This window comes from Macaca thibetana, chromosome 8 (genome assembly GCF_024542745.1).
Source record: "Macaca thibetana thibetana isolate TM-01 chromosome 8, ASM2454274v1, whole genome shotgun sequence".
In the NCBI taxonomy this organism is placed as follows: domain Eukaryota; kingdom Metazoa; phylum Chordata; class Mammalia; order Primates; family Cercopithecidae; genus Macaca; species Macaca thibetana.
This window is the reverse complement of record NC_065585.1, coordinates 90249799-90275910: the sequence shown is the minus strand read 5'-3', so window position 1 is coordinate 90275910 and position 26112 is coordinate 90249799. Positions and strand designations below refer to the sequence as shown.

The 26112-nt window shown below is 40.4% G+C and overlaps 1 long non-coding RNA gene across 1 annotated transcript in view; it reads right to left on the bottom strand.

The window, feature by feature from the left end:
• LOC126961740 (uncharacterized) overlaps positions 1–23991 on the bottom strand; it is a 50290-nt gene extending 26299 nt beyond the window's left edge. Inside the window, exon 1 of the long non-coding RNA XR_007728409.1 lies at positions 23761–23991. This is a non-coding gene — a long non-coding RNA (uncharacterized LOC126961740). The remainder of the gene's footprint in view (positions 1–23760) is intronic.
• Between the last annotated feature and the right edge of the window lie 2121 nt (positions 23992–26112).

Here is a 26112-nt window from a genome sequence, read left to right as displayed (position 1 = left end):
CTGTTGTAATAACACAGAAAATACAAACAGGCTGGGCGCAGTGGCTCACTCCTATAATGCCAACACTCTGGGAGGCTGAGTTGGGAGGATGGCTTGAACCAGGGAGGTCAAGGCTGCAGTGAGCCGTGATGGCGCCACTGCACTCCAGCCTCGGTGACAGAGTAAGACCTTGTCAAAAAAAAAAAGAAAGAAAGAAAAGCAAGAAAGAAAAAAGAAAGAAAATACATACAAATGATTGTCCTGTTATCAAGCATGTGTATTTTAGTTGGTTCTTGAACATCTGTCTGGAATCAGTTGTATATGTTTCTCTGCTGTAAATGCATTATTTTCCTCTGAAGACTTAAAGAAATAACCAAAACAAAATAAAACAAAACAAAAACAAACAAACCAAAAAACCCCTCCAGTTTACCCGGATACTTTTTGGTGGATTCGAAAGGATCTGAGTGTCCTTAACCTCAAGGGCCACCTGAAGAGTAGTAAGAAGGCCTTTTCTTACTACTGGGATGTTGGAGCAACTCAAATCTGTAAACACGTCCCTGTTGCTCAGTTTAATTGAAAGCTGCCTTCATTTATTGCCATTTTGAACAGTACTGCATTGGGATGGGAAGAGAGCCCATTTCTTCCTAATCATTTTGCATCTTTTTTAGAAGTTGCTTCTCTTTTTCACGGGAGGCTATAGTTATGTATCTTGTGGGCAACGTAAAAATGAATAAAATCCTGACTAAATGTTTAGCGCCACCTATTGGTAGTCAAGTACATACTGATTCTTGGTGACAGACATTCCCACCAAAGAGAGAGCAGAAGTAATTTTAATGATTCTTTTTCTTCCAGTGTATATGCCTGTATGCATGCTTTATTGTGACTATTATATTTAAATATAAACATATGCTTAAATATTGGTAATAATATAAATATGGAATTCTTCTAAGTTATGATTTGTATTAGTTAGCTTCACAATACCCTTGAAGTAGAATATGCAGTGATAGTCTACTTTTCAACAGTAAAAAGAAAATTCTAGGCTGGGTTAAGTGACTCATGCCTGTAATCCCAGCACTTTGGGAGGTTAAAGCAGGAGGAAGGCTTGAGCTGAGGAGTTCAAGACCAGCCTGGGCAACATAGTGAGACCTTGTCGCTCCAAAAAAGAAAAAAAAAGAGAAAAAAAGAAAAGAAAAAGGAAACGGAAAAGAAAATTCTAGAGAACAAGGAAGAAACAACATGACATTGTCACATGTTGTTTGTTATATTTGTCTTGAAATACATATTGTCACCTATGCACAAAGTATCTTGAATGTGCTCTATATCTTTTGAAACAGACTTTAAAATGGTTTTCCACAGAAGTTTGAAATAATGATGTTATTTAAATTCAGTTACTTATCTGTGCTAAGAATGAACTGGCTACAAATGGTGCTGAGACAACTGGATTTGCACTGGAAAACAATAAAATTGGACTCCTACCTCATACCATAAATGACACTTAAATCAAAATGGATCAAATGCCTGAACAAAATGTAATACATAGGCCAGGCATGGTGGCTCATGCCTGTAATCCCAACACTTTGGGAGGCCGAGGCAGGAGGATTGCTTGAGCCCAGGAGTTCAGCACCAACCTGGGCAACATAATGAGATCTTGTCTTTATTACTTTTTAAAAAAGTAATATATGCATATAATGGGATATTATTTGGCCTTAAAAAGGAAGGAAATTATGACACATGCTACAATATCCATGAACCTTGGGGGTGTTATGCTAAATGAAATTGGTCAATCAGAAAAAGACAAAGACTGTAGAATTCCACTTATAAGAGGTAGTCAAATTCATAGAGACAAAAAGTAGAATGCTGGCTGCCAGGGATGGAGGTGGGGAGAAATTCGGATTGTTGTTCAGTGGATACAGTTCCCATTTGGGAATGTAAAATCATTCAGGAGATGGATGGTGGCAATGTTTGCACAACAATGTGAATACAATCAACACTACTGAATTGTATACTTAAAATGGTTAAGATAGTAAATTTATTTTATGTGTGTTTTACTATAAATAAAAAAAGTAAAACTTTTTAAATGTCTCAGACACCTAAATGTAAGAACTAAAATTAAAATTCATAAAAGAAAACATAAATGTAAATCTTTACGATCTTGGATTAGGCAATAAGTTCTTAGATCTGACGCCAAAAGCAGAGACAACCAAAGAAAAACAAAGCAAAACACACTTCATCAAAATTAATAATTTTTGTGTTTCCAAGGAAATCATTAGGAGAGTGAAAAGACAACCAGGGAGAAATCATTTGCAAACCATATATCTCATAAGGAACTTATATCTAAAACATGAAAATAACTTTTAAGTCTCAGTAATAAAAAGACAAACAACACAATTTAAAATGGGAAAACAGTGTGAACATTTTTCCAAAGAACATACACAAATAGCCAGTAAGTACATGAAAAGATGCTCGATATCATTAGACACTAGGGAAATGCAAATCAAAACCACAGTAGGATATTGACTCACATCCACTCAGATGGCCGTAATAAAAAAGATAGATAATACCAAGTACTGGCGAGAATACGGAGAAATTGGAACCCTTGTTCACGGTTGGTAGGATTTGTAAATGGTGCCGTCACTTTGGAAAACAATCTGTCAGTTCCTAAAATGGTTAAGCTTAGTTACCACATGGCCCAGCAATTCCACCAAAAATAATTATAAACATAAAAAACTTGTATACAGATGTTCATAGCAGCATTATTCACAGTAGTCAAAAAGTGGAAACAAACAATCCACATGTCTATCACCTGACGAATGGATAAATAAAATGTGGCATAGCACACAATGGAATATTATTAAGCCATAGAAAGAAATGAAATGCTGCTATATGCTGCAACACAATTGAGCTTTGAAAACATTGCACTAAGGGAAACCAGTCATAAAAGACCACGTATGGTATAACGTATAACTCCATTTCTGTGAAATGCCTCAAATAGGCAAAACTATAGAGATATGAAATAGGGTAGTGCTTTCTTTGGGCCATATCTGGGGGGATAAACTGCTAAAAGTTTCTTGTTGGGGTCATCAAAACATTTAAAAATTAATGGTGATGATGGTTCCAGATATCTGAATATACTGGAAACCACTGAATTTGTACACTTTTAAAGAATGAATTATATGATATGTAACATCTTAAAAAGAGCCTTATAGGAAAAGAGTTAATGGGTCAGTACTAGATCCAGCATTGTCAACTTGTGACATTGATTGAAAAACACCTTCAGAATGGGCAAGACTAGAAAAAGAGATATGTGAAACATCCTTCATGGTATTAAGGAATATAAAACTATTCATATTTAGATTTAATGAATGTGAGTTTATTACAGTGCTTTATTTACAGTAAATAATTTCCACTAAAATTAAAGAGGCACTGGTCTTACCATTCTTTATCTCTATACTCACTCTTTTCAGCAAACAATATGAACAAGCATCTTAAACCTAGAAATTGTCCCCCAGCTATGACAATTGCTCTCCTTCCTGGAAGTGCCTTTCCTATATGTTAATTTCCTCAGTGCAAAAGCTGTTATTTTCATTCAGAATGTTAAAGATACCCCTAGGAAAAGTCATTTTAAAAGGCTTGATTTTCACAGCCTTCTTCTGCATTAGAAGCTTAAGAGATATCCTAGGGCTAGGCTTCACTCCAGGTTTTAGGAGCAATCTGGGTTAGAATCCGCAGCAGCTAGCTGAAAATGCAGATCCATGGAAGCTATTTCAAACCTATCACATCCGTCCCCAGGTAATTTTTATACTAATACATGCTAGAAACGGATAAGGTTAAAAATTTTCTACCTCTCTACTTTACCAGAGAGGTGGCAGTTTTGAAATCTCATTGCCATGTAGAGAACTACAGCCCAGAATGTGAAAAATGAAAGGCACCTAAGAGTCATGTAGGGCAGTCCTTTCATTCTGTGAAGGAAGAAACAAGATGATTAGGCCAAAGCCACACAAATATTAGCTGCACAACCAGCACAAGATTGAGCACGAGACGGGGCTCAGGTGTTGTGACGTCCAGTTTCTTCAGCACAGTTAGGGCAGAATTAGGTTGATTGGGCACCATTGAAGTACATGCTACATCCATCCACCCTTAGATGAAACCTCCAGTTTTAGTTCTGCTTATTATTTTTTATTTTATTTTGTTTTATTTAATTTTAGTATTATTTTTTTAAGACAGGATCTTGTGCTGTCACCCAAGCTGGAGTGCAGTGGCGCAATCACAGCTTACTGCAGCCTTGAACTCCTGGGTTCAAGAAGTCCTTCCACCTCAATCCCCTAGTAGCTGGGACCACAGGCACAGAACCACCACGCCTGACAAATTTTTTAATTTGTAAACGTTTTTGTAGAGATAGGGTCTCACCATGCTGTCCAAGCTGCAATTTTAGTTCTATATAAATAAGGTAATCCAGGGAAAAGAGAGGGGAGTTACCATGAAGAAGGGGTTACTGTGGATATGATTTTAAAAATTTTCTCTGCTACAGCTCTTCCACATTTACCCACATAAATTTGAAGTTTAATTTTTAGTCTCTAGAAAGCATTTCATGCTGTCTTTTAAATTATTATGTATGTATTGAGAAATCTTGCGTCCATATGTGTAGAACTGACTATTTCCCCTTTTCTTTTTGGGCACTCATGGCTCTCTATTAATATGAAGAATTTCCTAAATGTTGCCATTCTTCAAGGAAACAATTTCAGAAGAGAGTTTCTTTTCCTCCCTTCCCTTCCCTTGCCCACACTTCTCTCTCTCTTTTCACTTCTAGTTCTGGAAATTGGCCAGCAGAATTATTTATGGCTCTTAGTTCCCATCACACCTTAATAATAAACAGAAGGAGTTTTCCTTTGTTTTAAAATTTCAACAGTACGGTAGTTAAAAATTGGCTTCCATCAGAAAACTCTTTCTCCAAGTCTAATTTGCTATGCCATGTATATACATGATTAACCAGTACAATACGTACAGCAAAGAAAGCAGGTGAGAGATTTATTGATTCTGGCTGAAACAAATTGAAAAGTAACCTTGAACACTTTGTGAAGTCCATAATTGAGTTCCACAAATCAACTTTGGAGCCAGTTTAGCATGTCCATTTAGTTGAGGCAAAGAGCCTGTGTTTGATCTAACTTAATAAAGTAATTCCAGTGCAAAAAGTAGGTCAAAATGACTACCTTCTAAAATTCAAAGTTCCTTTTTTCACTGAGAGAAATTACTTTTATTTCAAACAGAACTAATGATACTGAATTTGGTAGAATATGTTATTTTCTTAGATATCTTAGGGGTGCCCTTTACTAATACTTCGGGGTAGACTTGTGGGATTTATGAGTGTCACCAAGTTCAGAGCTGATTTTAAGCTAAACTCAATGACTTGGCCCTTCTAGAAAATTATCTTGCCTCTGATAACTCAAAATTCAAACTGAGACTGTAAACTATAACATAGAAGTATTTAGTGTAGGTGATATTATAGAACAGGTATCTATTCTACTGATAGTCACCCCATTTGAGTTAAATATGCTATGTGACGATATTAAGAAGCTATGTCTTCTGAAATTAAGTGTAAACTTTAAAAAATATGTGAAAAATTAGAATATGAAACAATAATTATTTAACCTTCTCCCACCGATTCACTTTCTGAAATCAGAAACGGAGAGATAGTGTGTTTATAAGCATGTGTGAATAATTACCATAGCAGACATGTAATTTTAAATTCAAATTTGTTGTTGTTTTTTTTTTGTTGGTTTTAGAACAATAAAATAAGCCTGTCTTTCTTTGGATCTTAAAATTTATTCACAATGTTTTCATGTTTTATATTAGGAATTATCTGGTCCTACAGAAGTAGAGAATTCCATTTCTCTGGGAATATCAGAAGGAGGTTAAAATGGGCACAGGTAAATCATCCATTTGGCTATCAAAAAGTCTGATTCTGGCTGGGCACAGTGGCTTACGCCTATAATCCCACCACTTTGAGAGGCCAAGGTAGGCAGATCATCTGATGTCAGGAGTTTGAGACCAGCCTGGCCAAGATGGTGAAGCCCCGTCTCTACTAAAAATACAAAAATTAGCTGGGAGTGGTGGCAGGCGCCTGTAATCCCAGCTACCTGGGAGGCTGAGGCAGGAGAATCATTTGAATCTGGGAGGCGGAGATTGCAGTGAGTGGAGATCAGGCCACTGCACTCCAGCCTGGGCAACAGAGTGAGACTCTGTCTCAAAAAAAAAAAAGGCTAATTCTTTTTTCTGGTCCCAAATAAAAATGACTAACTTCTCCCAAATATAGGGTAATAAAATACCCCGAAATGAGTAAAAGTTATTCATTCTGACTATAATACACTCTGTTTTGGCAGAAAAAAAAACTTCATAACTTTAAAAACTGAATAGTAAGCCCTTGGTTAATCATTTAACATTGGAACTCCTATTTTCTCTTCCAGCAAACGTTTCCAAAAAGAAAAACGACCACAATCAAGTTAGAAAAATGTTTCCCCTTTGAGGAAGGAAGGACAAATAAGGTGTTTCAACTGTAGTTGGTAAAATCATTTGCTAACCCTCCGTGTGGTAATGATGCCACATCACCTGCACTTTGCTATCTTGATTCATGCTGAAGTGATTTGTTCTTGAACCCAAGTGGAACTCTCTAGCGATTTGCCCATTTTTTCATATTGTCACAGACACTCATGGTTAAATAAAAACAATCTGGTTGGTATAAAGCTCAATTTGCAGAGAAATAACTATTCTCTTTGTCATGAGTCCGCAGGCACCTGAAGAAAACATTTTCACACAGAACATGGCTATGTGCCTTTTAAATCCATTTGCAAAATTGTTTCATTTCTTATGTAAAAAGGTGAAATATTGACTACTGATAAAAATTTCCTCCGACACAAATATTTTTCAGGTTCATCCAATCCCACCCTTACTCAATATCATGGAACATGAAGCTAAATTCATCTGAAATACTTCACTAACTCCCAAAATGAACAAGTGAGTGGATGCTTGATAAAAAAAAAATACTAGCCCATACACAATTAGGGAAACAAGAGTTGTAGGTTAAGTGGATTTTCTTCCAACCCTGTGATTACCTGAATGTCATTTTTAACTTGGTTAACTTAAGGTAAACTTATCTCTCTCTCTCTTTGTTTTAAATTCATCAATATTCCTGCACAAACCTTCATTGCCATTTAATTTTAATAAAACTGAGAAAGAGAGAGTGAAAACGCATGTTACGCATTTCAGGCAGGAAGATGGGAAGAAAGGAAGCATGCCATTCAGGATTCTGAATTGATTTGTACAATGTCTTAGGCAAAAGCTCTTCCAGAAATATCTATGAATTCACGTTGAACATAAGACACAAAATTACAGATAAAGGTTAAAATCAAACTTGTCAGATGTTAACATTATCCTGACTACTCATAAATCGATTCATTTATGTGCTAGAACATTTTTCTACCACCTATCCTGGAGGAGGAGAGAATCCACTTACTGCGAATGTGGAATGTGCTTCGTCAGGGAGGGGAGGGGAAAGAAAGAATCCTGACTGGTGCTATGTAAAGTGGCTGCACCTTTCAACCAGTTTTCAGTTTCAAACAAGACTTTTAATATCTGTGTCTTTTGATTGTCTCTGATTTTTAATTTTTGAAATAACTGCTTTATTAAGATATGACTTAGATACCAATTTACTCATCTAACGTGTACAGTTCATTGATCTTTTGGTATATTCAGACTTGTGTAATCATCACCATAATCAAGTTTTTAACATTTCCATCACCCCAAAAAGAAACCACATACCTTTTAGCCATCACCCCCAATGCTTTTTTTTAATCCCTTAGCCCTAAGCAACTCATACCAATTTTCAGTCTACAGATTTGCCTATGTTTGAACATTTCATATAAATGGAATCAGGCAATTTGTGGTCCTTCGTGATGGGCTTCTTTCAGTTAGCATGTTTTTAAGGTTTAGTGTTTAAAGAATTTTTTAAAATTTGGGAATCCTTTCAGATTTACAAAAGAGTTGCTAAAAAACGTACTGAAAACCTCCATTTACCCCTTATCTAGATTCATGTCCTGTTAATCAGGAGTCTAAAGGTTTTTAATATCTGTTGTTATAGCAATAAAACATTCAAAATGGTTATATTTATAAAAGAATGGTCGGCAAATGCTTATAAATAATTTGGATTGTCATTTGGAACATTCTGAAAATGGCATGGAACTCAGGGCTATGAAAATCCATTGGTAGATGTGTAGTTGATGTAGGCAGATTGAGTTTCCATATGTGCCTGGCATTATTAGCCATACAGTCATACAGTCTTGCACCACACAAGAACCTTTAGTCAACGACGGACTTCATATATGACTGCAGCCCCATAAGATGATAATGCCATATTTTTACAGTATTTTTTCTGTGTTTAGATATCCGTAGTTACACAAATACATTTGTGCACGTAATACTGCATTACAATTGCCTACAGTATTCAATACAGTAACATGCTAGGCAGCCAGGAGCAATAGGTTATATCCCACATAGACTAGCTGTGTAGTAGGTGACACCATCTAGGTTTGTGTAAGTGCACTCTAGGATGTTTTCACAAAGACCAACTTGTCTAAGGAAGCATTTCTCAGAACACATCCCCATTGTTAAGTGACAGAAGACCATGCAAGAAAACTCAAGATTCTTGCAATCAAAATGAACACATAGGAAACAAGGCTTAAGAAGGTCATAGGGCTGGGTGCGGTGGCTGACGCCTCTAATCCCAACACTTTGGGAGGTTGAGGCTGGTGGATCACTTGAGGTCAGGAGTTTGAAACCAGCCTGGCCAAGATGGTGAAACCCCATCTCTACTAAAAAATACAAAAATTAGCCAGACTTCATGGTGGGTGCGAGGCTGAGGCAGGAGAATTGATCGAACCCAGGAGGCGGAGGTTGCAGTGAGCCAAGATTACGCCATTGCAGTACAGCCTGGGTGACAAGAGTAAAACTCTGTCTCAAAAAAAAAAAAAAAAAGAGTCGTAGGGATACCAAGTCCTTTTCCATCATTCTTAATCAACTGGAATTACAACCAATTTAGTATTTATTAAGCACTTAATAATCTGTGTCAAAAAGTTGTACAAAGAGGTAAGGAGTAGTATAAAGAAGAATAAAACAAGGTGGTCAATTTTAACAAGATGTTCTACACTGTGACCTGAACTCTCTCAGCAAAATTATGACAAAATAGCTATGGAAGACATAAAGAATTAATTCTTTCTGGGAGTAAGACACTATTGAAATCACAAAAGAAGATGTACTCAACAAAGCTTCGGGTCATAATTTTTTTTTCCCTTTTGACATTAAAGATTACCAAGGCTCTAGCTCTCTTCTGGAAAAACTTTGGGAGGCCGTAATAAGATGAAGTTCGAGGGCTATCCCCGTTTCCTTAGAAGTTTTATTATTTACAAATAATGAGGGGACTAAGAACCTAAGAGACTCCGTCTCAAAAAAAAAAAAAAAAAAAAAAAAAAAAAAAAAAGATTACCAAGGCTCTAGCTCTCTTCTGGAAAAAGGTAATAAGTTGCTGTTGACTTTTTAGGAATAATATTACTCGGGGCACCTTGAATTTCAGCTTAGCATAATTATAGTTTTAATCTATGCTGCAACAGTTCTATGGAATATCATTAACCATTTACCACTTTTAATATATTAAAGCACTGCATCCCAGTCTTGGCTAGGGAACATAATTGAATCTGTATTCAAGCTTGGGGTACTTGAATACAGATATCCAGGGTTCTCTGCAGATCCCCTGAGGAGAACCTCTGTCAAAAAAAGTTTGGAAAACTCTTTGAAGGACGCTGCTTTAGGAGTTTATCAGCTAAATTTAGGATGCTCTGGGTGACTATATTCATTATTGACACCTAGTTTATGGACATAGAAAGTATCCTCACTAAAATATTTAATAAGAAGCATGTTCTACCGTCTTTGAACCAAGCCAGAGTGCTCTTAGTAATCAAAGTGAACTGAGCTGGGGGCAGTGGCTCATGCCTGTAATCCCAGCACTTCGGGAGGCCGAGGTAGGTGGATCCCTTGAAGTCAGGAGTTTGAGACCAGCCTGGCCAACATGGCAAGACACTGTCTCTACTGAAAATACAAAAATTAACCAGGCGTGGTGGCAGGTGCCAGTAATCCCAGCTACTCAGGAGGCCGAGGCAGGAGAATCGCTTGAACCCGGGAAGTGGAGGTTGCAGTGAGCTGAGATTGCACCACTGCACTCCAGCCTCGCTGACAGAACGAGACTCTGTCTCAAAAAAAAACAAAAAGTGAACTGGAGTCCTTTGAGCATTGGATAAACACTACAGTGGCTAATAATTTCCCTCTTTACATGTGTAAAACCATATTAGAAGTTTGGGACACAGAGCATAAATTGTGGAATGAGAAGGTTCAATTCTTCCTCTTGTGTGACCCTGTGGGAGCCATTTCATCCTTCTGAACCTCATTTCCTCTTGTAGAAAAAAAAAATGAAAAAAGTAAGAAGATCTAACTGGTAGGGTTATTTTGATGATGAAATTGAAGTATGTATATAAAAGTACTATGCACACTGTCATTATTATTTTGTAAAACAATCAATAATTTTTCCACATTCATGTTCTTTTGTTTTTTTGAGGTACTCATAATATTTTATTTTTTGACAAACATTATTTGTGATAATTTTAGATTTACAAAAAGGTTGCAAAGACAGTTCCTGTGTACCCTTCACCATGCTTCCCCTAATGTTAACATTTTTTTTTTCAGGCAGTCAAATAATTTATTTATAATCATAAGCTGGGGCTTTATTCAGAAGTGTTAGGACATTAGTTGCCTAGATACTAAGCTATTCATTCAAAGGTGGGAAAATCTGTACATTATTTCTTTTTTTAAAAATTATTATTATACCTTAAGTTCTAGGGTATGTGTGCACAATGTGCAGGTTTGTTACATTTGTATACATGTGCCATGTTGGTGTGCTGCTCCCATTAACTCGTCATTTACATTAGGTATATCTCCTAAACACATTCATGTTCTTTAGAAAGCAGTGCCAACTATTGTAACAACTTTTTTCTTTACGAAGCTACATACCATTTTAAATATATTGTGCAAGTTTATTATATCTGAAAACAAATCTACAAAAGAAATAATTTCCCCCTTTTGTGTACTACTCTGTGTTATAGCGATTTTGATTCTTTCACAATTTCGGATCTCCTCCATACAGAAATTTCTCGCTCTAAAAGACTTGAAGATGTTTGTGGCTGCCTGGGTTAGAGAAAATGTACAGATATATAAAATAATAAAATAAGATAATTTGAATTCAAAGAAGCTATTTATAAAGAAATTTAACATGCAAGGAATATGACTGCCCAATTGAAGCATCTTTGAGAGTACAGCTATTTACAATTTAGAAGGAAGGAATTGTGGATGAACAGTTCATGTGTCTGCCTGGAAAATACAATGGCACATCAAATAATAATTTTAAGTCTTCTGTCTGAACAAAGGCTTTAGTATGGTAATAAGTAATACAAAGCAATCAATGTTTCATATATTATAATTTTTCACATATGGAAACTTGTTTTCCATATAAAGAACTACAGCTCTTTGTTAGCTGCGTTGGTGGAAACAAAAGGAAGATGGGAATTTAAGGGACTCCAAGTGTATTTATAAAGTTAGAAGTTACAGTGAGTTGGAGGATAGAGTGGAAGGCATGACTTGAAATATCTAGGTGAGGAGAGTTTGGATGAAAACGCTGATCCCATTAGAAAGCCAAATGGCACCTCCGAGGTATGTAGCAGGCCTGTCCCATCTCACAGGCAGAGCAGCGGGCACAGCCCAGGGGACGCCCGCTCTAAAGAGGGTAAAGAACTAAACCCCTTAGCTTGGGCTTCTGCCACCAGATCCCCTGGATTGACTATTAGAAACTTCACTTCCATGTCTCCATCAGTAAAACAGAAAACGAAATATTCGATGTGTAGGAGTAGCTATGGTTAATAAAATAGGTTTAAATATTTGGCAGCAGAAGAAAGAATTCAAATCTGTGATTGAGAAGCAGGTCACTGGAAGGTTAAGTTAACCTGAAAACTCCAATTCCCCCTTTCCTCTTTACCGCATAGTTTGCTTTTTTTGCTTTTCCGTCCTTTCACTCGGTCCGCACCTACACTAAATCCCAGCAGTGAAGTTGAAGGCATTCATGTCTCCACTCACCAAGGCCCCTGGATCCGAATGGCCAGGCAAATAACCTAGCTGTGCACCAGCTAATGCAGTCGATATATGGCATAGTGTTCATTTGGTGCTTATGAGTGATAGAAGTTTTTATCTAATTTCACTTTCTTAATCAGTTTGAGGTCTTGTTATTTTTTCTTTTTTTAAAATAAGGGCCAGTAACATAAAATTGCAAAAAAGAAAAAAAAAAAAAAGAAAAAGGGCTGCTGTTTTAGGACCCTCTGTGCACTGTTTGTATCCCACCTGCAGGGGAAGAACAGAAACTGCAATAAGCAGGTTGGGAATTTGGGAGCAGTTTGAGAGGAATCTGACACCTGCTGATATAATATATCAGCATATAATATATGCTGATATCTAGAATAAAAAACGTGTATTTCGTATGCCTTTATTTTATTATTCTAGTGATTTATTTTTAATGTATGTTAAAAGTACTACTATATGACAGATTCTATCCACAGACAATCTGTGAGAATATTGAGTTTTGATGGGCATTTCGATGACTGAGTTATTTTCTCCGTAGAAAGAGTGACACGAGTGAGGGGTGAGGGGGTGGGGAGGGAGCCCTGTCTTCAGATCTCCTGTTGTTTGACTTGGGCGTAAGGAACTTTCTGAGTCAACCTGCAGGTGGCTTGGCAGGGATTCCTTCGTCCCAGCTCCCGGCTCCAGGTGATAGCTGTGGTCTCATCCCCTCAGCAAACACCTTCAAAGAACTCACAGCAGATATGCAGTGGGCAGGAGATTGGCTTTCTCCAAACACAGGGGAGATTGTGGAGGGGGAGCAGGTGAAAATCATATTCTTAATCACAAACAAACACAATTAACTGGCAACTGGATTAAGATACCTAATCAGTCAAAATTATTTAGAGGCTCTTATAACCATCACCCTTCTTTTGGAAGTTCCTGCTTGCTCTGTGAGATAATGCTCTGTTAATGAAATACATGTCCGTAGGGGTCCCCTGAAGGGGACATTCCTCCTCTTCAAGTGACATAATGAGGCTTTAATAAAAGCTCTAAGGGGAAAGAGCGTTTTAAAGAACAAGAGGAGATGTGAAAACGTGTGGTCAAGGACTAACCAAGAGTCAAATGCTCCCTCAGCTTTGGTCCCTCTGTGGGCTTTAAAGAAATCCTTCAGTAAGACTTGGTCTCAGGTGATCTTTCATTCATTCAACAAATCTTGTGGAGTTGTCATGATGGGCCAGTCGCCAGCAGTTCTGGGCATGGGGGGCTGGGTACAGCAATGAGCAACGCAGGTAACACCCCAGGGAGCTAGCATTCTAATGGGCAAGGGATAGACAATACAAATAAATATAGACTATAATCACTGCTAGTAATAAGTGCTTTAAAAAATTATAAAGCAGAGAACAGTGTATCACAAGTTTGTGGAGGAGGTGGGAGACAGTAAGGATTCTAGGCAGGATGTCTCTCTGAGTAGGTGTCGCTGAATGAGGGGACTGTAGTTCCAGGCAGAGGCAAGAGAACATAGGTTTCGAGCAAAAAGGAGCTTGGCATGTTCTGGGAACGGCCAGAAGCCAGTTGACTAGAACACAGTGATGAAGGCAGAGAGTCATGAGGGATGGGAGTAGAAGGATAGGAACGAGCCACTTCGGCTGGGCAAGTGGCTCATGCCTGTAATGCCAGCACTTTGGGAGGCCGGCCGAGGACAGCACATCACTTGAGGTCAGGAGTTCGAGACCAGCCTGACCAACATGGTGAAAATCATGTCTCTACTAAAAATACAAAATGAGCCAGGCATGGTGGCGAATGCCTGTAATCCCAGCTACTTGGGAGGCTAAGGCAGGAGAAACACTTGAACCCGGGAGGTGGAGGTTGCGGTGAGCTGAGATCATGCCACTGCACTCCAGCCTAGGCAATAGGGTGAGACTCCATCTCAAAAAAAAAAAAAAAAAAAAAAAAAAAAAAAAAAAAATTAGACGGGCATGGTGGTGGATGCCTGTAATCCCAGCTACTTGGGAGCCTGAGGCAGGAGAATTGTTTGAACCTGGAAGGCAGAGGTTTCAGTGAGCGGAGATCGTGCTGCACTCCAGCCTGGGAGACAGAGCAAGACTCCATCTCCAAAAAAAAAAAAAAGAAAGAACCAGTTCATGTGGGACCTTGTAGGTCATCAGCATGGATAGGACATTTATATAGGATTAAATCGAACATGATGATCGTGATGTTATGCATGTGCACAAGAAAGTGCAAGGAGCATTCACTAATCAAATGTACCTAAATCAAACGCTAGGCGAAAGGTTAAAAAGTAGCTATAAGTTAACCATCTTTATAAATATGCCATTATAATTCATGTGTTAAACAGCATAAAATTTGTACTGGCAAAATCAAATTAGCATAGGCCCTCCAACTGTTGAAGACTTAGACTGCTCAAGAATTAAAGCTTCAATTCGAACAACCACCCTAAAACTGAGTTGGCGTGTTAGATATTTGTGGATCACACTACATAAAATGACCAGACCAGTTAGTACATACGCATATGATTGCTATTTATTAAATCATTCATGCTCAGAGTCTTTGCTTAACCAGAGGCTGCCCCTTCTGGCTTTGGGATGTTGTATCATCACCTTTATTGTAGACACAACCCTGTCAGATTTTCCTCCTTTAGTCCTGGAAAGGGAGAAAAGATATGCCAAGGAGAGAAGAACCTGTTTACATACCCTAGGTCATCCACTGCAGCGAAACTTTTGGGGTATTTGTTTGTTTTGTTTTTTGAGACAGGGTTTCGCGCTGTTGCCCAGGCTGGAGTGCAGTGGTGCAATCATGACTACTGCAGCCTTAACCTACTGGGCTCAAGTGATCCTCCCACTTTAGCCTCTCGAGTAGCTGGGACTACAAGTGTGCACCACCATGCCTGGATAAAAAAAAAAAAATTGTAGAGACAGGCACTCTCTATGTTGCCCAGGCTGGTCTTGAACTCCTAGCCTCAAGCAATCCTCCCTCTTCTGCCTCCCAAAGTGCTGAGACTATAGGCATGAGCCACCGTGCTTGACCCGTAGCTAAACTTGTACCTGTGCACTGTCAGGTTTGCGGGGCTGCCAGCAGCGCCGCTCCCGAGCTCTCTAAGAGAAAACACCACACCGGGGATGCAGAGTTCAGGGAGCCACTAAGCCTGCTTTGGAGACAGAGGGGTTGGTCTTCATTTTAATGCAGTTCCACTGAACTTTCCCTCTCACACTGAAGATGGAAATGACTCATGGGAATTCAATCATGCAAAGAAACAGTATAAATTAGATTGGCCAACCTCTGCACTTGGGGCAAGTCATGCAATCTGGCTTCATCTACAATCATGGAGAGTAATGTGTGTGTGGGTGTGGCTGACAGTGGGGAAAGGCAATATATTCATGAAGTATTTCCTCAAAGCTGCCACATATTTTATTAACACATCTGGAAAATACTATTTAATGCTTACTCCTCTGTCTTCCTTATGGTTTTTTTATTTTGTTTTGTTTTGTTTTTGAGATGAAGTCTCGCTCTGTCGCCCAGGCTGGAGTGCAGTGCCCCAATCTTGGCTCACTGCAACCTCCAACTCCCAGGTTCAAGTGATTCTCCTGCCTCAGCCTCCTGAATAGCTGGGACTACAGGCGTCTGCCACCACACCCGGCTAATTTTTGTATTTTTAGTAGAGATGGGGTTTCACCATGTTGGCCAAGCTGGTCTCGAACTCCTGACCTTGTGATCTGCCCACCTCAACCTCCCAAAGTGCTGGGATTACAGGTGTGAGCCACCACGCCCGTCCTCTTTATGGTTTTTAAGAAAAGAAATCCTAGTTTTGCTTTAGCCATCACTAAAAGCCGAAGGCCCAAACAATATTTTTTGTTTGTTTGTTTTGTTTTTTGTTTTTTGAGACAGAGTCTTGCTTTGTTGCCCAGGTTGGAGTGCAGTGGCATGATCTCGGCTCACTGCAACCTCCACCTCCCAGGTTCAAGGGATTCTCATGCCTCAGCCTCCTAAGTAGCTGGGACTACAGGCGCACACCACCAATTTTTTAGTTCTTAATGGTACAATGTTGCAGTTTTAAAACGATGAGTGACTGCATCCAAGACAAACAAAAATTGTGCCTTGTAATTTTGTTTTTAACTGATGCCTGAGGAATGTGCCAGCAGGTAAAGGGAGTGAAGAAGAAAACATCAATTAGCTTCCAGTGTATGTTTATGGTCATACTCGATACTTAAAATAATTTTTAAATAGATTTAAACAAGTAATTCTTTCTTTCTCTCGCTCTGGGGCATGGAGGAAGCAGGGTGCTGGGCGAAGCCTGCGCAGAGGCACTGGCACACCTGGAAGTCCAAAAAATGGGGGCTGGGAGCGGGCAGTGGTGGGGCCAGGAGCCTGATTATGGTGAGCACATATGTGCACATATGGAGAGAAACAGGAGCCAGGTTTCTCACTGTGGGAAAAGAGAAATACAGCAAAGGAGAAGTCTAGAAAGAACCCTAAGATGTTGGATTGGAATTGGAGACTAACATAAGATACATATATACACACATACAGAGGTAGATTTAGAAATAGTTATAGATATGTGTGTATGTGGACACACACGTATACATAGATTAGTATACGTTATTTCCTAGCTCTGTCTGTTGAGGGTGCCTGGAAGCAGTGACACTCCAGTACTGATGAGAACCCAGACTTCCACTTCTAAATGCCATCCTCCACAAAAAGATGCTCTGGATCCCTGGAGAAATGCCTGGATCTAGGGCTAAATGCAGGGAAAATTCCAAAGGATCCTGGAATATCGTATCGTGCTAAAAAGTATGAAAATGGTCAAAGGGTTATAAGGACCTATCAAAAGAATACAGGAGCTAGCTCGAAAGGCACCTCACTGGCCAAATCCATGGCAACTGTGGCAACCAAACTATTGATACACACTAGTGAATAAAAAGAGAATCAATTGGCTGGGCATGGTGTAATCACGCCTGTAATCACAGCACTTTGGAAGGCTGAGGCCGGTGGATCACCTGAGGCCAGGAGTTCAAGACCAGCTTGGCCAACATGGTGAAACCCCATCTCTACTAAAAATATGAAAAAGTTTGGTGGTGTGGTGATGGGCACCTATAATCCCAGCTACTCGGGAGGCTGAGGCAGGAGAATCACTTGAACCTGGGAGGCAGAGGTTGCAGTGAGCTGAGAACGTGCCATTGCACTCCAGCCTGGGTGACAAGAGTGAAGTCTCAAAAAAAAAAAAAAAAAAAAAAAAAAAGGAATCCACAGAGATACAAATAAACAAACAAATAAATAAAAAGAAGGGAGGACTTCCTTACAGGAAGACAGGCCATTTCATTGTCAGAGTTCTCAACACAAACACACACACAAAATTCTCCATTACAAAGGGGAAAAATAGTGACCTGAACGTAGAGAAACTGGGTAGACATCAACTTGATGAGGTGATCTGATTAGCATCACCAGTGATGATGAGATGTCTGACGCCCTTCCTTGTCATACCCTGATGGGAGCACACCACCATATCCACGATTTTCCTACAAAGAATGTATGAGTCAACATAGACAGACCAGGGTGTGGGACATCCTTGGCATGAAAGGCCTGCACTCTTTAAAAACTATAAAGGTTATAAGACAGACAGAAAAATATTGAAGACCTTTGATAAATAAATGTAACATGATCCTGAATTGGATGTTGGGCCAGAAAGAGAAAAGAGGCATTGTTGAAGTAGTTTGCAGAATTCAAATTGGGTATGTGGCTTAGATGGTAGTGACATAAGGTAGTAATGTCAGTTTCCTAATTTGTATGGTATTTGATGGTTTTGGGGAGAGTGTCCACATTTTAGGGGAATACACACTGGAGTATTTGGAGTAAGTGATGAGACGTTGTGCCACAGCTTGCTCTCAAATGAGTCAGAAAAAGACTAATGACATGCACACATGCATATGATTTAATATAGAATATGTAACAATATATCCATAATACATATTTATATAGTATCTATAGTTCATATATTTATTATATTCTAATATACTATATATTTCTATTGTTCTATGTATGTATATTTAGAAAAGAAGAATGGGAGGAACAAATGTGGGAAAATGTTTATCTTTATTTAGATAGAGATGGAGCAAAAGATAAAATGCTGGTGAGGCACAGTGGCTCACGCCTGTAATCCCAGCACTTTGGGAGGTCGAGGCAGGTGGATCACTAGAGGTCAGGAGTTCGAGGCCAGCCTGGCCAACATGATGAAAACCCATCTCTACTAAAAATAGAAAAATTAGCTGGGTGTGGTGGCGCACGCCTGTAATCCTGGCTACCCTGGAGACTGAGGCAAGAGAATCTAGTGAACCTGACAGGCGAAGGTTGCAATGAGCCCAGATCGCGCCACTGCACTCCAGCCTGGGCGACAGTGAGACTCTGTCTTGAAAAAAAAAAAAAAAAAAAAGCTAACACAGCAGTCTCAGAAAAGGTGATACAGTTCTTTATGTTATTCTTGGAACTTCTCTGCAAGTTTGACATTATTTCAAAATAAGTGATTTTAAAAGAATATCTGTGTATTTATATAGTGGTGTAAGTAACAATCAGTTTCATTTTTAGTGGAATATGTAATATTTCATATGGAAGATATTTCCATGTTTCAATACTCTCTCTAGGAATTCTGGAACTTAGAAGGAAGAGGGTGGGTTATAGAGTCCTTTTTTAGCCCCTGTAAAAATGTTATATAACCAGAAAATGTCAAAAAGAAAGAGTTGTCTATTTTCTGTCCAAATTCTCACATTCTACTTTTAGATTAGCCACTAAAATAATCGATTAGCTTTACTAACATAATGGAAACCCAGTAAATCCATAGTCATTCCTCATAAAAGTAGAATCTGCTTTCCCTGGATCAAAGGTGGGACCCTTTGTGCAATAATTAATTTCAAATAATTTTAAAAAGGGTTTGCTCTATAAAAAAAAATAGCATTCCATTTTTACCCAAAGCAGTATAGTCTTCTTCACAGTCCCTGACTTGCATTTTATCTCAGTTTGCTACCTTTTTCTGTACAGAAAAATTTCTCTAAATCATTATATCCCTAGACACACAAACACACACACACAAACACACACACACAAACACACACACAGAGTTGTACTCAGCATTTTTACTTTACAAAAGTCTCTGTGATCATTTTTTTCACTTCTTTATCTCACAAAGATCTGACATTCTCCCCTTCGTTTTTGGGAAAATTGAGGGTGAGGACTTGCAATTTACCTGGTAGCAAGTTATTGAAAAATCAAGACTAGAATTGAGAGTCTTTTTACTCTACAACACAGAAAGATCTAGCCTAGGTTAGTACACTTGTGGGTTATTCTTCCTCTAAAATACATGTATACCAGGCACACTTATTGAGATTGTACTTTTCCTCTGTAAGTCTTTAGGAGAATTTAGGCCTACCCATGTAAATACTCATTTGCAAGGCATCTCTTTGCATTGCAAAGATATACTAATAGAATATTGAATGCTTTGCAATTGTATTTTTGCTTGCCGGTTGTAACAGGGTTTAGAAGGTTGACGTTCACAAAACAAAGGCTTCTTTTACCATCAGGGTAAAAATGTTCACATTCAAATATAACTAGAAAATGTACAATAATTTATAGAGAAATCTCTGAAAGTTTTGCTAGTATAAGACAATTTTGATTAAAGTATAAGAATGTTGTTACTAGCTATCATAGATGTTAACACATGATATTATACATTTCATCTAGTTGCTATAATGCATGTACCTTCAACACTGTGGTAGTTTTATTTTTTCTCACAATGTTTTCATAAGCTAAGATGCATTTATTTAAATTTAATTTTATTTATTAAATACCTGTGTAGAACTTACTATGTGCCTGGCCCTATTATAAGTAGTTTATGGATAATGAATGCATTTCATCCTGATAAAACTCCCTGAGGCCATTACTATTACCATCCTCCAGTTCACAGATGAGGTATAAAGAAGATTAAGCAACGTGTCCAAGGAATACACCACTGGTAAACTGTAGAACTAGAATTCCAGCCCAAGCAGTTCAACTCCAAATATGTGTTCATAACCAATGTGTCATGCTGTGCTAAACCTCAGATTCACAGTTGTTGGATAATTATTTGTTGATTAAATGAACAAATTATTCTCTTGCCTCTTAGGCTGATTTGAAAGCATTAAGCAAATTACCCAATTGTTCTGTACCTTATTTTTTCACTTTGTAAAACAGAACTGATAATATTTGCCATCCATTTCTCTTCCGAACAACAGGAAGAATGGAGAGCATTTACTTTACCTACCTGCTGTATGTTTTTATGTCTTTAAGACTGGGTCTGCAGTGGGTCTAGAGTAGGCTAACAGCTTATACCTTAAACAGGTAACAAAACCACAATTCAGTATAATTAAGTTGCTTTCCATCTGAATGAGCGTGAAGTAGAGGGGCAAAAGTTTGAGAACTTCAACTTCCTCACACATGAGCTTTATTCCCATTTAACTCTCAACTGTTCTCTTTTTTCAGCTGAATCAGAATTTGTTTGTATAAAATAATAGTTAAGATAAATGAAATGTCATCTAGGGCTTAGATTATATGATCTAATAAAAGCATCAAGTTACAGATCTTCTAAGTGAAAATGTTTTCTTCTTACAGCACTACATCTCTAATATTTAAAAATTATCAGGACCTGGTTAGGGATAACACTGGAAGTTTCTGTGCCAAGCGTCCTTACTCCATCTCTGTCTGTCCACTGTCTTTATTTTGTCCCTACACATTCCATTAGGTTTCTTATTGGCTGTAGACCTGGTATGAAAAGAAATTCAAAACAAGACCCTCTAATGTTTTGTTTTGTTTTTTTAAAGACAGGATCTTGCTCTCTTGCCCAGGCTGGAGTGCAGTGGTACAGACATGGCTCATTGCAGCCTCCAACCCCTGAAGACCCACGTCTGATAGCAGCAAGGGCAGATAAGTGGTCCAAGCACTCTTGTCGTGTGCTTTTGAGCAAATCATCTATCCTTTCTCAGTCTTAATCTCCTCTTCTGAAAAATGAGGCTAGTAACAAAGGCTGCACTGTCTACCTCCAGAGTTGTCAGGAGGGTCAGAGGAGTTAGTGAAACTGTTTTGTAAACTGTCCTCTACCATTATGAAGATGTTAATACTAAAGATCAATTTTGAAAAATTTTCCAAATACAGACACATGCAAAATTATCCATATACATTCTTGGCCTGGAGTTCCAAATGGAATTGGTTCAGAAAAGAAACAGAATTTGACTTAATCCTCAAAAAAGGTGGTATTTCAGATGCTTGATTAATGTCTGGAGACTAAATTCCTGGTGAATGAGAAAAAGCATATGACAGACCTGAAGTCAGATGACCACAGGCCTACACAGATGTGTCTGAGATGAGAACAGTCTTTGCTAAGGTCTGCAGAGATCATTCTCAGTGCCTTTGCTAAGGTCTACAGAGGTCATTCTCAGTGCCTTGCCTTGTAGGGAGATGACCTTAGGACTCCATCCATGACAGCTGTAACAGTACACTGAAGAATATACTGACGAACAGTGAATTGCGTGTGCTCTCGGGATATAAAGATGAAATGTACTAAAGACCCTGTGTTGTTATTAAACAGTATTGACAAAGTTGTTAGCAAGGTCCAAAAAGTGGACAGAAAAGAAAATTTAGTTAACAGATTAACCAAATACTGAGTGCAAAGGAATCTAGCAAGGATCCCTAACATTTTCTCTTTTGTTCAGAAACTTTGGAAGCCAACTTAGGTACCCTTTCAAAATCTGACATGTGTGTGGCTAAAGGTGTACAAAAGAGTGGGTAATGAGTGTTGTCAGAAGTGGCCTGTCCTATGACCTATTTAACTTTGATCACTTCCATGATAACAGAATGCACACCTTGCCCTAACCATCTGGCACAATCCAGCCCTGCTTACTAGGGAAACTTGGCAAGCCAGAGTTTTCAGGGTGGAAAGGAAACCTATTATCCCTACTAGAAAAAAAAAAGTCTCAAAGCGCTTGACCTACTGATGTCAGCATCACCTTTACATGCCAGGAACAAATTATTACAGAAGACCATACCTAGAACACCCAGCTGGAAGTTAATGAATCAGGGAGGAAGACTAATGACACTGAGTGGTACATTCCTCCGAAGCAGGGACCGCGTCCATTCTCCTTCGGGTGGGAGTGGAAGTGCTCTGCGCACGGTGGGCGCGCTGCTGATAAGGCTGTCTGGTCAGGTGAGGACACAGGTCTCCAAGGAAAGCCCTGGCCTGTCCTAGGGTGTGGATGGGGAAAGTGGGAGTAGGAGTTCAGCTGCAGCACCCGGTGCATGGAAGCTCTGCCGCTATTGAAATCCCTTTTAAGGCTGAGGGGCAGATCTGAAAGGGGTGAGCAAGACAATGCTGTGTGTGTGACGAGTCCTGGGTGAGGAGCGGGACCCTCTCCGTCATTCCCAACACCACCTCCCCCTGGAGTCTGAGGTTCCACAGGCCAGGCCATAAAGGGAAGTAGCCCACACACCTCAACCCGGGGCCACAGTTGGAGGTGGGGGGATCTAAGGAAAACTCCACGGATGAGTTTCTGAGTAGGGAAGTGGACCGGGAACAGCGCATTTCCTGCTTCGCCTGTGCAAATCCCAGGCGGGGCCAAGCGGGAACGGGGACACGGTCGAGGAGTCGCCCGCTGCCAGGGCGGAGTTGGGGGGCAGCCTCGAGGGGACACCGCCGGACCAGGGAGGGATGCGCGTGGAGGGAGTGGGAGAGGGCGTCCAAGTAAAATGTATATTCCCGTCCTGGGGCGAGGGGAACGCGCATCTCCAAATTCCCTCTCGCTGTAGCCCTTTTTTTTCAGTCCCCACGGGGAGAGGCCGGCGCAGCAGAGGAGAACGGCATAGGCTGGGTCGGACCCGCACTGCAGCATCTGCGTGGCTCCGACCTGGGACGGACCTCCAAGGCCCGGGGCGAGCGGCAGCAGAGCGGGTGGCGGCGATCTTCCGGGCCATTCCCTCCCCCCTACCCCTCCCCTCCCGCCCGCGACCTTCGACCTCCATCCCGGACCCACGGGGAACTGGCCCGGGGACAAGGAAGAGACGTTAAAGGTATCAAGGGGCGCGGCACCGCCGCCTAGACGGCGCCGGGGCGCAAGGTGCGAATAAGCTGCGTCCGGCTGCGCGGCCCTACCTGGGAGGTGCGGGACCCTCGGCCGCGCTCCACCGCCGCGCGCCACCTCCGGGAGGCAGCAGCCCGCGCACGATTTATAAATGCAAAGGCCTTATTGTTGTTCTTCGTTCAGGGATACCATTGTGTAGTCATCCACGGGCCGCCTGGAGTTTTCCCAGGATTTGCGGCGCGCACTCCCCTCCCCCGCCCACACAGACTTGCTCTCCAGCGCCAACCCGGATCTGCCTAGGTGCCCACGGGTCCTTCCCGATCGACTTGAGTGTCCTTCCTCCAGCTCTTGCTTTCCCAGCATCGAAAACACAAAAGCCTGCCGGAAATCACCCAGCCTTTGCCTGGTCACTCAGGGGCCCACGGATAAGCGTGGCTCTGATTCCTCCAGGTCAGCCCCACGGTTCGCCACCTACCCGAGTTAATTTCTGCGCCCGCTGACCAAAGGCCCCAACTGGCAACGGGCACAGCTTCTTGGTGCGCTAGTCGCTTCCTTGCCCAGCCTTTCAAGCCTCAGGTCCGGCCCAGGGACCCGGGGACGTGAGCGCAATTAGTAGCCGGGAGTCCTGCGACCCTGGACCGCGCAGTGCTAAGGCACCCGGCCGGCTATGCGAGCGGTGTACTCGGCTCTTACTTGTGAAACTTGTTTTCCCCAACCCCCTGCGTAAATCTCTCGTGTTGAGAAAAGCAAGGCTTGCAGGAAGCCACTCCGGATGTTTGCTGCTTTACATGTGGCATTTGTGGCTGGCTCTGATAACGTCCCGGGGCACCATGTATTAAAGTGAAGAGACTGAAATAGAAGGCTCCACACACCGCGCGCGGGTCAGCGACGTCGCCGCCCTCCACACTGCCCCCCGAAAATAAATGACAAGCGAATGATCAGAAGAAATGAGATCTAACTGGGTCACAGTATGTAAAAGGGACTAGAGTTGGAAGACCACCACAATTCTCCCCTGTAAATTTGTAAACTGTGAATTTATGATCCCAGGGAGGGTGTTATAAGAAGTAGGGGGAGGGGCGCCAAAATCTACTCCAACCTATGATGTGTACTTTCACCTGATTTCTCTTACCCGACCAAGATCCGTCCCCAGGAACAAGGGCGAATAAAAATAGGGAAACTCGGCCGGGCTTGGTGGCTCACGCCTGTAATCCCAGCACTTTGGGAGGCCAAGGCGGGCGGATCACCTGAGGTCAGGAGTTTGAGACCAGCCTGACCAATATGATGAAACTCCATCTCTACTAAAAATACAAAAATTAGCCGGGCGTGGTGGCATGCGTCTGTAATCCCAGCTACTCGGGAGGCTGAGGCAGGAGAATCGCTTGAATCGGCGAGGTGGAGGTTGCCAGTCGAGATCGTGCCATTGCACTCCAGCCTGGACAACAAGAGGGAAATTCCGTCTCAATAAATAAATAAGTAAATAAATCAATAAAATATGGAAATCCCACGTTTTCTTCCCCATCATTTTCTCCATCTTCTTGGCTCCCAAGCGCACCTCTCCAGATAATGAGCTGGGTGAGGAAGAGCATGAGGATGAAGAAAGTGTACAAGGCTAAATCTGTGCATGTACTTTTTTGGACTCACACCTGGATTGTATTTCCTGTAGTGTTTTTTAAGGAATTAGTCAAACAGATTAGACAGATAAAAATGAATTCTGGATCAGACATTGTTTTTAATTTTCAATGTTCTAGGAAAACTCCTTAGTTCATAAAAGATTTTGTGTTAAGAGAAAATTCTGCTTTGAGATCTTTGAAAAATATGTATTAGTATCCAGAAAAGTTAGCAAAGATCTAAAAAAAAAAAAAAAAAAAACCCTAGCAAAAAACAAGGTACCACGGGCTTAATTTGTAGATTGCTCTCTCTCCTCCTGTAGTTTTGTTGCTTAATAATTTTCAATGTGCTTTTGCTTTATTCTGAAGCCCATTTTTTTTCCAGAAAAAAAGCTTTAAAAGAAAAGTACACCATCATTTAAATTTGTCTAAAATCAACTGCTTTCAAAACTACCAAGTAAAAGTAACATCCCTCTATGATTTCTTTATGCAGATTTTTTTTTCTTGTTTGAATCTTAGAGACCCAGGAACTAGAAACACTTTCTTAACTTGTCCTCTAGTCAAGACTTCACAGATACTTGCAGAATTAAATATAAGTTGGCTTAAAACAATTGTGTAAGAGTTCTTTTGAGAAAAAGCAATGCCAGAGAAACTGAAGGCCAGGAGTTTGCAAAAGTTTTGTATTTTTGTGGATGCCACTAAAAGCAAGACTGGACAGACAGTCTTGTTGTTGTAGTATCACACTCAAAGCAGCAGCATTTTACTTCTCGGATCCCAGGTGTAAGCTCTACTTTTTTTTATCACGCCTTCATAATAAATAAAGTCTGTTCTGGAGATTGGTATATTGATTTCTTTGCAAAGTCATCTCTAATTATGCAGGAATGGCTGTTGGTTGCCCTCAAAAACCAACACAAATACACAAACACACCAGCCTCTCTTAGTGATTAAGAGCTGCAAGTCTGAAGGCAGACTGCTGGGTGTGAATTCCACCTTCTCAATACTCTAGTCTCCAGCAAGTTCCTTAACTTCTCTGCCTCAGTTTCCTCTCCTGTAAGATAGAGTCTACCTCAGGGTTACTATGAGGATACACTCCTTTGCTAATGCCGGAGCGCGCTACGAATAGCAGTGGCAGGCTGTGTCATTTCTTAGCGCTGTATAAGGACTTGTTTTAAAAGTCTCACTGAAAACTTTTTTTTTCCAGATCGAAACACAAGTTTAAT